We start from the raw sequence: 15,242 nt of genomic DNA on the forward strand, positions 1-15,242 counted from the left end.
CATTCAGTGGCTGTTCACCATGAAAGCACTTTATCTGACCTTTTGTGGGATCTCAGCAAGGGCTGATGCAATCACATTGGCCTTTTCTTCTGTCATATTACTGACCATTGACCCCAGAGAAAACACCACAACATCATTTTCTCCAGAGCTCTGCACAAACTCTTCCATTTCCTGTGAAGTCAGAATTTGCTCCATCACAAAAGTGTCAGCACAGCAAGCACTATTGAAGGGATTCTAACAAACATCTAAACAGAGAAAATCAAGTATTATCAGGAACTTTTGGAGTACTGGCTGTGTTCTTAACTGATCTAATTTCTCAGTTTCTTTAAAAGGAAATGTGTAATATGAGATTGATGGTCTCCATTATGTATATCTGTGGACATATGAGTGTGTACCCATGTAGGTATGTGTGTATAAGAAGAAATGAAACAGTTATTATACTGTAGTAGAAGAAAATAACACTGGAAAATATTATACACAGACTCTTCATTTATAATATTATGATTATTAATATGGGTTATTGGAAGGTAGATTTACTTCATTTTAATTCTATGTCACTGTAGTTTTAGTAAATATCTGTGGTCAAAGGAACCTTTTCCTCTAGAATTCTTTTAGTTAGGAGTCCTTGGAGCCATTACACCTGCCTTTGAGCAATGGGGAAAAGTTACAACTGCAAAGAATTTATGTCAATGTTTCCTTAGCTCTATAATTCTTTATACCTCACTTGAAATTTCCCAGAGTTTCTGTCTTCCTACTCCCCCATCCTCTACAAAAGAAATTAAAGTCTGAAGTTTAAGAATCACTGACATTCTGGGGTCTGGTATTGTCGTTTGAAATTTCTGTGAAGAACTCCTAAGAATCCCATTTACAATATAGAATTATACAGTATACAGTTAAATAATTGAGTAAGCTTATTTCTCAGGTCATTGTTTTGATGTGACTTTCACATTTATTTTTTCTAAAATCACACTGATAAATTGATGTGCTATTTATAACTGCCTGTAAAGGAACCTCTTCATCACTTTGCTGTGTCTCACAGGGAGCACTTGGGAAATTCCACCAGGAGAGGTGGAAAGGCCACCAGACCTTTCTCCAGTGGAGACCTGCTTACTCTCTAGAGTAGCTCCCTCACACTATACAAAGCCCTGATGAATAAGTGTTTGTTTAGAATTGATTGATAGTTATTCTGACTGATGTGTGACAATGCTTTCCTATTTTTAAATTTAGATGCACTCTATAATTCCAGATTGTGATGTGTATTCTCATCCAGAAGAAAGAGAGAGAAAGAAGAAGAAAGAAAGGAAGAAAGAAAGAAAAGAAAGAAAGAAAGAAAGAAAGAAAGAAAGAAAGAAAGGAAGGAAGGAAGGAAGGAAGGAGAAAGGAAAAGAAAGGAAAGGAAAGGAAAGCAATGGAAAGGAAAGGAAAGGAAAGGAAAGGGAAAAGATTTGGGAAGGGAACAGAAAGGAAAGGAAGGAGGGAGGAAAGGAGGAAGGAAGGAGAGAGAGAGAAAGAGAAAGAAAGAAAGAAGAAAGAAGGAAAGAAAGAAAGAAAGAAAAAGTATACCCAAAAGTTTCCTGGATATTATGTCAAAATTGTGTGCTCATCTTTTTACTGTTGTTGTTATTTTTGTCTTGTATTAATTATTATTTTTTTCTTTTTGTAAAGTAATGACAAACCACTTCCAACATAACAAATGGATATACTTTTAGATCTTAATCATAGGGGTAAACCTTCTTTTTATAACTATTGTTTACCAAAACAAAGAATAAAACTTCTGATGGTTGTCCATGCACACCATATATTGCCAAGTATTTTTGAAAAATATAATTTCAAACTTATAACATCATTGTTAACATGAGAGTCATTTTAATACTATTCCAAGTAATAAGTGGGACATCCAGGTATTCTGCGTGGTTCCAGTTACCTGTGGCCATATTTAATGTAACTTGCATTAAATGTTTTATCTTACTGGCTTGCTGCCCAAAGTCATCTTTATTGAAGTTATAAAATGTGTTTATAGATTCATCACTGATCTCATTCTGTGCTATATTTGTAAAAATAACATAAGATGAATGTAAGAAATGTTGTAACAGTATAAAAATTAAAAAAAATAAATTTCTCCCATACTCTCTGTCTAAAAATATTCTCCATATAAAATGTGTATGCATTTTATGGTCATCTTTATGTTTAAATAACTCAATGTAAATATGTGATGTTTATTTAGAACATTTTTATCTTATTGGATGTAACTTTTTATCCTACTGAAAAATTGTGATCTTGTTTTATTCATCATTTTATTCTTCAATTTCCAACTATATTTGTATTATGGCTTTCAGTAAAATAATTGTAATTGCTTGGTTTGTGCATTCTATAAGTTATTAATCATTTCTTAATGTAAGATATTTAAATTACTACCACTGTTTATTTTGTATCTGCCACAAATATTGAATTTTTCCATCATGATTTAGTTTTCCTCTGTATAGTTTCATGTGAGTATATCATGAAGCCAATGGCTATATGTATTTTTAAAACACTTAATACTTTTTACCAACTGTCTTATTCTTTTAACATATATAAAAATTATCTGAGAATCTAATACTTAATGGAAAGGCAAGAAATTTAGAGTAACAATTATTTTATGTAGTAAAGAACTAAAGACAGGCTTCACAACTATTGACTTAAATTCAAATCTTCATTCTGCAAGTTAATAACAAGAGCTAGTAGCAGCAATAATCACTTTTGTATTACTAGTCATTCTTGCCCTTATCCTCCTTCTCTACCTGCTCTCTTCCACCTTCTACTGGCATTATCAATTTTCTTTAATGTTAACAGTGATTTTTTTTGAGAATAATAAGAGATAATAATAATAACTGGAGACTGCAAAGAATTTTTATTCATTTTACCTCTGCTTTTGTCATTTGAGAAAGTTTCCATATAGAGCTTAAGCAATTTTTATTCAACATAATTATTGTATTTTATCTTGACTAAGATTTCAGTTTTATGTTGCTTCTAATAAGAAGGTAGACAAAAAGGATCTCTTAAGAGATTATATAGGAGTCACTTCCAAGATGGCAGAATAGGAAGAGCTCCAGTCTACAGCTCCCAGGAAGATTGACAGAGAAGATGAGTGATTCCTGGATTTCCAACTGAGGCACCTGGTTCATCTCACTGGGACTGGTTGGACAGTGGGTGAAGCCCATGGAGAGCAAACTGAAGCAGGGTGGGGTGTCAACTCACCTGGGAAGCACAAGGGCTAGGGGGATTTCCCTTTCCTAGCCAAGGGAAGCAGTGAGTGACTGTACCTTGAAGAACGGTACACTACTGCCCAAATACTGTGCTTTTCTCATGGTATTCACAACCAGCAGACCAGGAGGTTCCCTCCCATGCCTGTCTTGGTGGGTCCCACACACACAGAGCCTTGCTCGCTGCTAGCACAGGAGTCTGAGATCAACTTGGGATGCTGGAGCTTGGTGAGGGGAGGGATGTCTGCCATTGCTGAGGCTTGATTAGGCGGTTCCATGCTCACAGTGTAAACAAAGTGGCAGGGAAGCTTAAACTGGGCAGAGCCCACTGCAGCTCAGCAAGGCCTACTGCATCTCTAGATTTCACCTCTGGGGGCAGGGCATATCTGAACAAAAGGCAGCAGACAGCTTTTTCAGGCTTAAATGTCCTTGCCTCACCGCTCTGAAGAGAGCAGTGTTTCTCCCAGCACAGAGTTCAAACTCTGATAATGGACAGACTGCCTCCTCAAGTGGGTCCCTGACAGCTGTGAAGCCTGACTGGAAGACATCTCCCAGTAGGGGCCAACAGACACCTCATACAAGCGGGCAACCCCCTGGGATGAAGCTTCCAGAGGAAGGATCAGGCAGCAATATTTGCTGTTCTGCAGGCTCTGCTGGTGATACCAGGAAAACAGGGTCTGGAGTGGACCTCCAGCAAACTCCAACAGACCTGCAGCTGAGGGTCCTGACTGTTAGAAGGAAAACTAATAAACAGAAAAGAATATCATCAACATCAACAAAAAGGATATCTACACCAAAAACCCATCCGTAGGTCACCAACATCAAAGACCAAAGGTAGATAAAACCACAAAGATGAGGAGAAACCAGAGCAGAAAGGGTGAAAATTCCAAAAACCAGAAAGCCTCTTCTCCTCCAAAGGAACACAACTCCTCACCAGAAAGGGAACAAAACTGGATGGAGAATGAGTTTGATGAGTTGACAGAAGTAGGCTTCAGAACATCCACAATAACAAAGTTCTCTGAGCTAAAGGAGGATGCTCTAACCCATTGCAAGGAAGCTAAAAACCTTGAAAAAGGGTTAAATGAATGGGGATCTAGAATAACCAGTGTAGAGAAGAGCATAAATGACCTGATGGAGCTGAAAACCACAGTACGAGAAGTTCGTGAAGCATACACAAGCTTTGATAGCCAATTTGATCAAGTGGAAGGAAAGATGTCAGTGATTGAAGATCAAATTAATGAAATAAACTGAGAAGACAAGATTAGAGAAAAAAAGTGAAAAGAAATGAACAAAGCCTCCAAGAAATATGGAACTATGTGAAAAGACCAAATCTATGTTTGCTTAGTGTACCCAAAACTGATGGGGGGAATGGAACCAAGTTACAAAACATTCTTCAGGATATTATCCAGGAAAACTTCCCTAACCTAGCAAGGAAGGCCAATATTCAAATTCAGGAAATACAGAGAACACCACAAAGATACTCCTCGAGAAGAGCAACCACAACACACATAATTGTCAGATTCTCCAAAGTTGAAATGAAGGAAAAAATGTTAAGGGCAGCCAGAGAGAAAGGTCGGGTTACCCAGAATGTGAAGCCCATCAGACTAACAGTGAATCTCTCAGCAGAAACCTTACAAGCCCAAAGAGAGTGGGGGCCAATATTCAACATTCTTAAATAAAAGAATTTTCAGCCCAGAATTTCATATCCAGCCAAACTAAGCTACATAAGTGAAGGAGAAATAAAATCCTTTACAGACAAGCAAATGCTGAGAGATTTTGTCACCACCAGGTCTGCCTTACAAGAGCTCCTGAAGGAAGCACTAAACATGGAAAGGAACAACTAGTACCAATCACTGCAAAAACATACCAAATTGTAAAGACCATTGACACTATGAAGAAACTGCATCAATTAAAGGGTGAAATAACCAGCTAGCATCATAATGACAGGATCAATTTCATACATAACAATATTAACCTTAAATGTAAATAGGCTAAATACCCCAACTAAAAGACAAAGTCTGGCAAATTGGATAACGAGTCAAAACCCATTGGTGTGTTGTATTCAGGAGACCCATCTCATATGCAAAGACACACATAGTCTTAAAATAAAGAGATGGAGGAAGACATCTACCAAGCAAATGGAAAATAAAAAAAAAGGGCGGTTGCACTCGAGATCTCTGATAAAGCAGACTTTAAATGAGCAAAGAGAAAAATAAGGCCATTACATAACATTAAAGGGGTCAATTCAACGGGAAGATCTAGCTATCTTAAATATACTAAATATATATGCACCCAATACAGGAGCACCCAGATTGATAAAGCAAGTTCTTAGAGACCTGCAAAGAGACTTAGATTCCCATACAATAATAATAGGAGATTTTAACACCCCACTGTCAATATTAGACAGATTAATAAGACAGAAAATTAACAAAGATATCCAGGACTTGAACTCAGCTCTTGACCAAGCGGACCTAATAGACATCTACAGAACTCTCCACCGCAAATCAACAGAATATACATTCTTCTCAGCACCACATCGCAGTTATTCTAAAATTGACAACATAATTGGCAGTAAAAGACTCCTCAGCAAATGTAAAACAACAGAAAACACAACTGTGATTTCTGCAGAGTCAGACAGACTGTAGTCTGAGAGACAGACCACAATTTGATTGCACACAGTGCAATCAAATTACAATTCAGGATTAAGAAACTCACTCAAAACCAGACAACTGCATGGAAACTGAACAACCTGCCTCTGAATGACTACTGGAAATATAACAAAATGAAGGCAGAAATAAAGATGTTGTTTGAAACCAATGAGAACAAAGACACAATGTACCAGAATCTCTGGGACACATTTAAAGCAGTGTGTAGGGGGAAATTTATAGCACTAAATGCCCACAAGAGAAAGCAGGAAAGTTCTAAAATTGACACCCTAACCTCACCATTAAAAGAACTAGAGAAGCAAGGGCAAACAAATTCAAAAGCTAGCAGAAGACAAGAAATAACTGAGATCAGAGCAGAACTGAAGGAGATAGAGACACAAAAAAACCTTCAAAAAATCAATGAATGCAGGAGCTGGTTTTTTGAAAAGATCAACAAAATTGATATACTGCTAGCAAGACTAATAAAGAAGAAAAGAGAGAAAAATCAAATAGATGTAATAAAAAATGATAAAGGGGATATCACCACCAATCCCACAGAAATACAAACTACCATAAGAGAAAACTATAAACACCTCTACGCAAATAAACTATAAAATCTGGAAGAAATGGATAAGTTCCTGGACGCACACACTCTCCCTATACTAAACCAGGAAGAAGTTGAAACTCTGATTAGACCAATAACAGACTCTGAAATTGAGGCAATAATTAATAGCCTAGCAACCAAAAAAATTCAAAGACCAGAAGGATTTACAGCCAAATTCTACCAGAGGTACAAAGAGGAGTTGATACCATTCCATCTAAAACTATTCCAATCAATAGAAAAAGGGAATCCTCCCTAACTCATTTTATGAGGCCAGCATCAACCTGATACCAAAGCTGGGCAGAGACACAACAAAAAAAGAGAATTTTAGGCCAATATACTTGATGAACATCGACGTGAAAATCCTGAATAAAATACTAGCAAACTAAATCCAGCAGCACATCAAAAAGCTTATCCACCATGATCAAGTTGGCTTCATCCCTGGGATGCAAGGCTGGTTCAACATAAACAAATCAATAAATGTAATCCATCACATAAACAGAACCAATGACAAAAAGCACATGATTATCTCAATAGACGCAGAAAAGGCCTTTGACAAAATTCAACAGCCTTTCATGCTAAAAACTCTCAATAAACTAGGTATTGAAGGAACATATCTCAGAATAATGAGAGTTATTTGTGACAAACCCAAGCGAATATCATACTGAATGTGCAAAAGCTGGAAGCATTCCCTTTGAAAACCGGCACAAGACAAAGATGTCCTCTCTCACCACTCCTATTCAACATAGTATTGGAAATTCCATCCAGGGCAATCAGGCAAGTGAAAGAAATAAAGGGTATTCAATTAGGAAAAGAGGAAGCCAAATTGTCTCTGCTTGCAGATGATATGATTGTATAATTAGAAAACCCCATCGTCTCAGCCCAGAATCTCCTTAAGATGATATGCAACTTTAGCAAAGTTTCAGGATACAAAATCAATGTGCAAAAATCGCAAGCATTCCTATACACCAAGAACAAATAGAGAGCCAAATCATGAGTGAACTCCCATTCACAATTGCTACAAAGAGAATAAAATACCTAGGAATTCAACTAACAAGGAATGTGAAGGACCTCTTCAAGGAGTACTACAAACCACTGCTCAATGAAATAAAAGAGGACAGAAACAAATGGAAGATCATTCCATGCTCATGGATAGGAAGAATCAACATCATGAAAATGGCCATACTGCCCAAGGTAATTTATAGATTCAATGTTATACCCATCAAGCTACCACTGACTTTCTTTACAGAATTGGAAAAAACTACTTTAAATTTCATATGTAACCAAAAGGGATCCCTCATAGCCAAGAGAATCCTCAGTAAAAAGAATGAAGCTGGAGGCATCATGGTACCTGACTTCAAACTATACTACAAGGCTACAGTAACCAAAACAGCATGGTACTGGTACCAAAACAGATATATAGAACAATGGAACAGAACAGAGGCCTCAGAAATAACACCACACATTTACAACTATCTGATCTTTGACAAGCCTGACAAAAACAATAACTGGAGAAAGACTCCCTATTTCATAAATGGCACTGGGAAAATGTGCTAGCCATATGTAGAAAGCTGAAACTGAATCCCTTCCTTACACCTTACACAAAAATTAACTCAAGATGGATTAAAGACTTAAATGTAAGACCTAAATCCACAAAAACCCTAGAAGAATACCTAGGCAATAACATTCAGGACGTAAGCATGGGCAAAGCTTTCACTAGTAAAACAACAAAAGCAATGGCAACGAAAGCCAAAATTGACAAATGGGATCTAATTAAACTAAAGCACTTCTGCAGAGCAAAAGAAACTATAATCAGAGTGAACAGGCAACCTACGGAATGGGAGAAAAGTTTTGTGATCTATCCATCTGACAAAGGGATAATATTCAGAATCTACAAAGAACTTAGACAAATTTACAGGAAAAAAACACATGACACCATTAAAAACTGGGCAAAGGATATGAACAGACACTTCTCAAAAGAAGACATTCATGCAGCCAACAGACATATGAAAAAATTATCATCATCACTGGTCATCAGAGAAATGCAAATCAAAACCACAATGAGATACCATCTCATGCCAGTTAGAATGGCGATCATTAAAAAGTCAGGAAACAACAGATGCTGGAGAGAATGTGGAGAAATAGGAATGCTTTTACACTGTTGGTGGGAGTGTAAACTAGTTCAGTCGTTGTGGAAGACAGTGTGGTGATTCCTCAGGGATCTAGAACTAGAAATACCATTTGGCCCAGCAATCCCATTACTGGGTATATACCCAGCAGATTATAAATCATGCTACTATAAAGACACGTGCACACGTATGTTTATTGCGGCACTACTCACAATAGTAAAGACTTGGAACCAACCCAAATGTCCATCAATGATAGACTGGATAAAGAAAATGTGTCACATATACACCATGAAATAGTATGCAGCTATAAAAAAGGATGAGTTCATGTCCTTTGCAGGGATGTGGATGAAGCTGGAAACCATCATTCTCAGAAAAATATCAGAAGGATAGAAAACCAGACACCACGTGTTCTCACTCATAAGTGGGAGTCACTCATAAGTCCATGAGAACACATGGACACAGGGCAGGGAACATCACACACGGGGGCCTGTTTGGGGGTTGGAGGATGAAGGAGGTATAGCGTTAGGAGAAATACCTAATGTAAATGAAGAGTTGATGGGTGCAGCAAACCAACATGGCACATGTTTATCTGTGTAACAAACCTGCACATTGTGTACATGCACCCTAGAACTTAAAGTATAATAATAAAAAAAGATTATGTAATGTAGTAAAGAATGCTTGCTTTCTATTTATGTCTTAACAGATTGATCTTAAAGTAAAATATACCACATTCTTGTGTTCCTTCTAAGAAATATCATCCTATATTCTGGCAGAACTCTTTTGTAATTCAAATCTAACAGCAGTTTTCAGAAACAATTGGTAGGTACTATGTCCTTTCTTACATGTGCACTGTTCATTTTCTCTGTGCTTCTCTTTCAGGCAGCTACAATGTCGAGACCCAGGCTCCCCAGAGAGCTTTAGTGATGTATCCTACAGGCTTGGCATAAGGCGGAAAGCACCAGCTCTAATAGGATAAACTGACCCTTTTATGTCCTAAGATGTAGACCTCTGGGATCTTGGTGACAAACGGTTTAAATGCTGGAGAGAAAGCAAGTAAACATTGGATGTGGCTGCAAATATTTTGAGGGTACATATTAAAACTGATGAGAAATGGTGTACAATTTAAGCTAGAATACTGGTGAAGAGCCTCAACCCTTACAGTACAACTTTAGCATCTCAGCTTGTTCATCTGACTGCCCAAACTTAAGCATCTACATTTAAACAAGTCTACACAGCATCTGTCCTCTAGGAGTTTGTTAATGAATATAATCTTTATTTGTTGGAAAACCTGTCCCTATTACATGAAAAATTATATCTCAAATGGCTGTCACATGTTAGCTGGTTGATAGTATCAGAAGCAATAACAAAAATCACAATAATTACAATGTTAATAATATTTAAGGATAACTATATGTCAAAGACAAAGTGTTTTGCCTGTATTAACAATTTTTCCACATAAAACAATATGAAGTTAGTGATAATATTGTAAAAGCAGGCGTAAGTATCCCTATCAAAATTCCAGACCATTTTTCCTTTATCTGTTGCTTACACTCATGCAAAATTTCCTAATAATTTGCACATTTACAGTCTGATCTTTCTGCTGCCTAATCCATTGAACACCTTGGGAGCTTTTTCAAAAAGGAAAGCCTAATTATCTCACTTCATTTCTTAACACATTTTAGTAGCTCCCCATTGTTCTTTATAGATATTTTTAACTCATAATTATTGGGATCCAACTTACCTCTCTAGCATCATCTGCCTTTTTACTCAGCTTTTTTCTGCAAACAAATTTTGGAGTCCTAGGAACTGCCCTGACTTCTCTAAATGCTTTCCTTTTTTGTCTTCCTCTCCCCATCACCCTTTCACCTATTCTGGCACATTGTTGAGGATTCACTTTCATTATCAATGACTTTGGCATCTCTTCTGGATGTTCCCTTAGGATTGTGGTGTTCCCTCATAACACATTTTGGACTTGTCTTTTTATTTGCTTATATCCTGTCTTTCAAAGTAGATTGTAAGGCATGAGGGAGCAGAAACTATATGTATTCTCTGAAAATCCAGCGTTAACCTGTAGTATGTAGTAATCACCTTATAATTACTCTCTGGAGGAATTACTCATAGTTTCTTTTGTGTTACAAAATGAAAGCTTTAGTTTAACCAACTCTGTTTTCGAAGTCTCCCTAGTATCCCTCTTTGTTGTTTAATGATAATGAAATTCACATACTTGTGATGGTAGAGAAATATGTGAGGTTCTAATGGCAGGGTAACTTTATGGGACCTCCCATGTCTCTCTCACTGTGAGTCAAACAGTCTGAATGAAAAATGTGCAGCCGTTTTTTTTTTTTTTTTTTTTTTTGAAAATACGAAGCTACCAAATCAAACCAGAATATTTTTACTTTAGGCAGGGGTTTGACTGGTTTACAGTGGAGTCCTCCAACCAAATCAACATTCGATATGGTTGGGCAAGGAATTTTCCAAATCCAAATAGGTTTGAAATAGCCACATTTCCTCCTTCCCCATTGTCTCAAGTAATCTAGTGGGTCTTCCTAATGGGGGAAAAATCCAAAAGACAACAACAACAAAAGGTGACTGACACAAGAGAATTGTCATGTGAATATACAGATATTTTCTTGCAATGATTTGGAAAAATGTAACCAATGATATGTAAAATGTCTGTCCATTGATAAATATATACAAAATTTTCATATATAGGCATAATTTAATTTTCATGTGTTGCATATGATGCTTATAAATATGTATAATGAAGGCAAAATGATCAGAAAATTGTGAGAGGAAATTACATTTTTAACATAATTTAGTATATTCACAATCACAAGTAATCATTAAGATTAGCCACAATGGGCTTAAATATGCATTTGTTTCCTCTCCAAAACAGCAAAGGTAACAAATGCACATTTAAACAACTCTTGGAGCTCCAAAATCAATTCATCTTACCATACCATATAAACAGCTTTCTAAGAAATAGTCTAGTTTCCATAATTTATTAAGCTAGTCCCTTGATCTCTAGTTCTGTAATTGAACTGTGAGTTTTTTGTGTATGGTTGAAATCCTTGTGTATGGTTGAAATACCTATTATTGCTTTTGGTTCTTGTTAAGATCCTATTAATATTACATTTGAAAACAAATATATTTACAAATAACAGCTGGAATATTTTTAGAAATTATTGAAATAGAGATTATGCTCCCTTGTAACTTGGTTTGTATTTTCCTTAATGGAGAGGTGTCATTTAATAAAATATAGATTAAAATCTTGAATTTTCATTTTCAAGATTTCAGTCCTTGAAATAATTTCCAAGCTGTTAGTGAAGGAATGTATAAACATTTTAAACCTCAAGTTCTAGGTTTTTATTTCTAGAATAGAGCCAGTATATCTCTAAACTGAAGAAATCGTTTAAGTTATGTGGAAAAATATTTTAATTTCTAAATAAGAAAACTGAGGTGCACACAGAGAAACAACTTTCTCAGTGTTGCTTTGATAGTTGTGCTAGAAATATGTGTAACTTTTCAATCTACATGTCTGCCTTCATCAGGAGGTTTCTCAATGTATCTATTGACTTTTAAGATATGAAAATAATGTGTAGTAAAATGGAAATCTGCTTGCTTAAATAAATCATAAGTGCTTTACTTTGCAGGTTTATGACTTCTGGAGTGCCTGGAGGAGTGAGGGTTATAGGGTTCAAATTGATCCGATAATGTCAGCCTTTTCATAGTATTGGTGAGATTGATTGATCATCTTATATTTTCATTTCATTACTTCACTTAAAGGAACACTCTTCTCTGACTTTATATAAACTCACCTTCAAATGCACAAAGAAAGTTAGGACTTAATAACCACCAAGCAGACACATGACTTACCTAGAACATTGCTGTAAAACTGGTCCCACTTCTTTAAAACAATCCCTTGAAACCAAAAGTCAAAATAAAGCACATATATCATATTTTTTACCCTCTCTAGGACTATCATATCATCACTTAATTCTGACATAACAACAGGTACACAGGAAGGTGGGAATAGAAGTCCTACATTGTACTTCTCAAGTAAGTATCTGGGAGAGACACGGAGAATATACAAAAAAGGTATTTTTTTTTCTTTTTTTTCTTTTTTATTATTATTATACTTTAAGTTTTAGGGTACATGTGCACAATGTGCAGGTTAGTTACATATGTATACATGTGCCATGCTGGTGTGCTGCACCCATTAACTCATCATTTAGCATTAGGTATATCTCCTAATGCTATCCCTCCCCCTCCCCCCACTCCACAACAGTCCCCAGAGTGTGATGTTCCCCTTCCTGTGTCCATGTGTTCTCATTGTTCAATTCCCATCTATGAGTGAGAACATGCGGTGTTTGGTTTTTTGTCCTTGCGATAGTTTACTGAGAATGATGATTTCCAATTTCATCCATGTCCCTACAAAGGACATGAACTCATCATTTTTTATGGCTGCATAGTGTTCCATGGTGTATATATGCCACATTTTCTTAATCCAGTCTATCATTGTTGGACATTTGGGTTGGTTCCAAGTCTTTGCTATTGTGAATAGTGCCGCAATAAACATATGTGTGCATGTGTCTTTATAGCAGCATGATTTATAATCCTTTGGGTATATACCCAGTAATGGGATGGCTGGGTCAAATGGTATTTCTAGTTCTAGATCCCTGAGGAATGGCCACACTGACTTCCACAATGGTTGAACTAGTTTACAGTCCCACCAACAGTGTAAAAGTGTTCTTATTTCTCTACATCCTCTCCAGTACCTGTTGTTTCCTGACTTTTTAATGATTGCCATTCTAACTGGTGTGAGATGGTATCTCATTGTGGTTTTGATTTGCATTTCTCTGATGGCCAGTGATGATGAGCATTTTTTCATGTGTCTGTTGGTTGCATAAATGTCTTCTTTTGAGAAGTGTCTGTTCATATCCTTTGCTCACTTTTTGATGGGGTTGTTTGTTTTTTTCTTGCAAATTTGTTGGAGTTCATTGTAGATTCTGGATATTCGCCCTTTGTTAGATGAGTAGGTTGTGAAAATTTTCTCCCATTTTGTAGGTTGCCTGTTCACTCTGATGGTAGTTTCTTTTGCTGTGCAGAAGCTCTTTAGTTTAATTAGATCCCATTTGTCAATTTTGGCTTTTGTTGCCATTGCTTTTGGTGTTTTAGACATGAAGTCCTTGCCCATGCCTATGTCCTGAATGGTAATGCCTAGGTTTTCTTCTAGGGTTTTTATGGTTTTAGGTCTAACATGTAAGTCTTTAATCCATCTTGAATTGATTTTTGTATAAGGTGTAAGGAAGGGATCCAGTTTCAGCTTTCTACATGTGGCTAGCCAGTTTTCCCAGCACCATTTATTAAATAGGGAATCCTTTCCCCATTGCTTGTTTTTCTCAGGTATTTTAAGAAGCTCAGCCACCAGGTCACCACAGGGACCATAGGCATCTGAGAGAACAACATCAAACTTTGACTGTTGTAGTTTTATCATAAGTTTCTTGTTCAAAACTAAATCTTCAAAGAGTTTTTAATACCATTATTAAGTTTCCAAAGTATTCTTTGTGCTTGTGAAAAATAATCCCAGAAAGTACCTTTTGGGATATTGTATATCCATCTAGCGAACCATGTCCCAATAAAATTCTCTAAATCATTTTTAGTTAAAAATGTAGGAAAAACTTCAAATTTAATAGCAGATGATTTGCTGGTATCAACAAGAATGGAAGCTGAAGATGTCAACACAGTCACCTCATGGTCTCTGCTAACAAGTTCATCCAGGACTGTCTTTATATTTAACCAATGGCTGTATTCTGTTGGCCACACTAGCACCTTTCCACCACCCCCAGAGCTGAAGTAAATACTGAATTGTATCAGCAGAAGAACTGAAGTCCATTTGAGAGTCATCCTCATGCAAAGTGATAATTTTTTTCCAGTCACCATTACTTTCTCATGCTTATATACTGAGGTAAATTAATCAAGTTAAAACATAACTCCTTCAATTCAAAGTTAATGCATTATATGAGCATCCTGAGTGCATGGATGGCAAGGAGACTAACAAAGTTTGATTACCTCATATTTACTCAAGGATGTTTGATGTTTCTGTTATGTTTATATTTGCTGTCATCCACCTAACATTAATGACCTTGCAAGTATCCTGTTTTATATAATGTATTCTATAATAGTGTCAAGAACTGTAGCAAATGAGAGAGTCCTGCAGACCCCTTGACACAGAATAAGAGATAACATGATTGTACAATGGAAATAGCATTTTCAAATATCATGGTTCAAGGAATATCTTGTAAAACTTTGTTGAAGTATAATTCACATACCACATGATTCATCAATTATTTAAAATTAAATGTTTCCTAATAAATTCACAGATTTGTGCCCCCAACATAACAATCAGTTTTAGCTAAAAAAAAATCCTACATATTTGCTCTTATCTCCCCACCTGAACTTCTGCATCCACTCTGCCCTGGGCAACCAGTAATCTAATTTCTCCCTCTATAAATTTGCCTATTTGGGATCTTTATAAATTAAATGAAACTATATAATATGTGGTCTTTTGTGGCTGGCTTCTTTTATTTAGTTTAATGTTTTAAAGGTCTATCCATACAATAGT

At 36.3% G+C, this 15,242-nt stretch overlaps 1 pseudogene; it reads right to left on the bottom strand.

Annotated features, from left to right (window-relative positions):
- The window catches only part of LOC100443384 (UDP-glucuronosyltransferase 2B17-like), a 112,610-nt pseudogene extending 98,086 nt beyond the window's left edge, over window positions 1–14,524 (bottom strand).
- Window positions 14,525–15,242: the final 718 nt, after the last annotated feature.

The sequence above is a fragment of the Pongo abelii genome, chromosome 3 (assembly GCF_028885655.2).
Source record: "Pongo abelii isolate AG06213 chromosome 3, NHGRI_mPonAbe1-v2.0_pri, whole genome shotgun sequence".
NCBI classification, from domain to species: Eukaryota; Metazoa; Chordata; class Mammalia; order Primates; family Hominidae; genus Pongo; species Pongo abelii.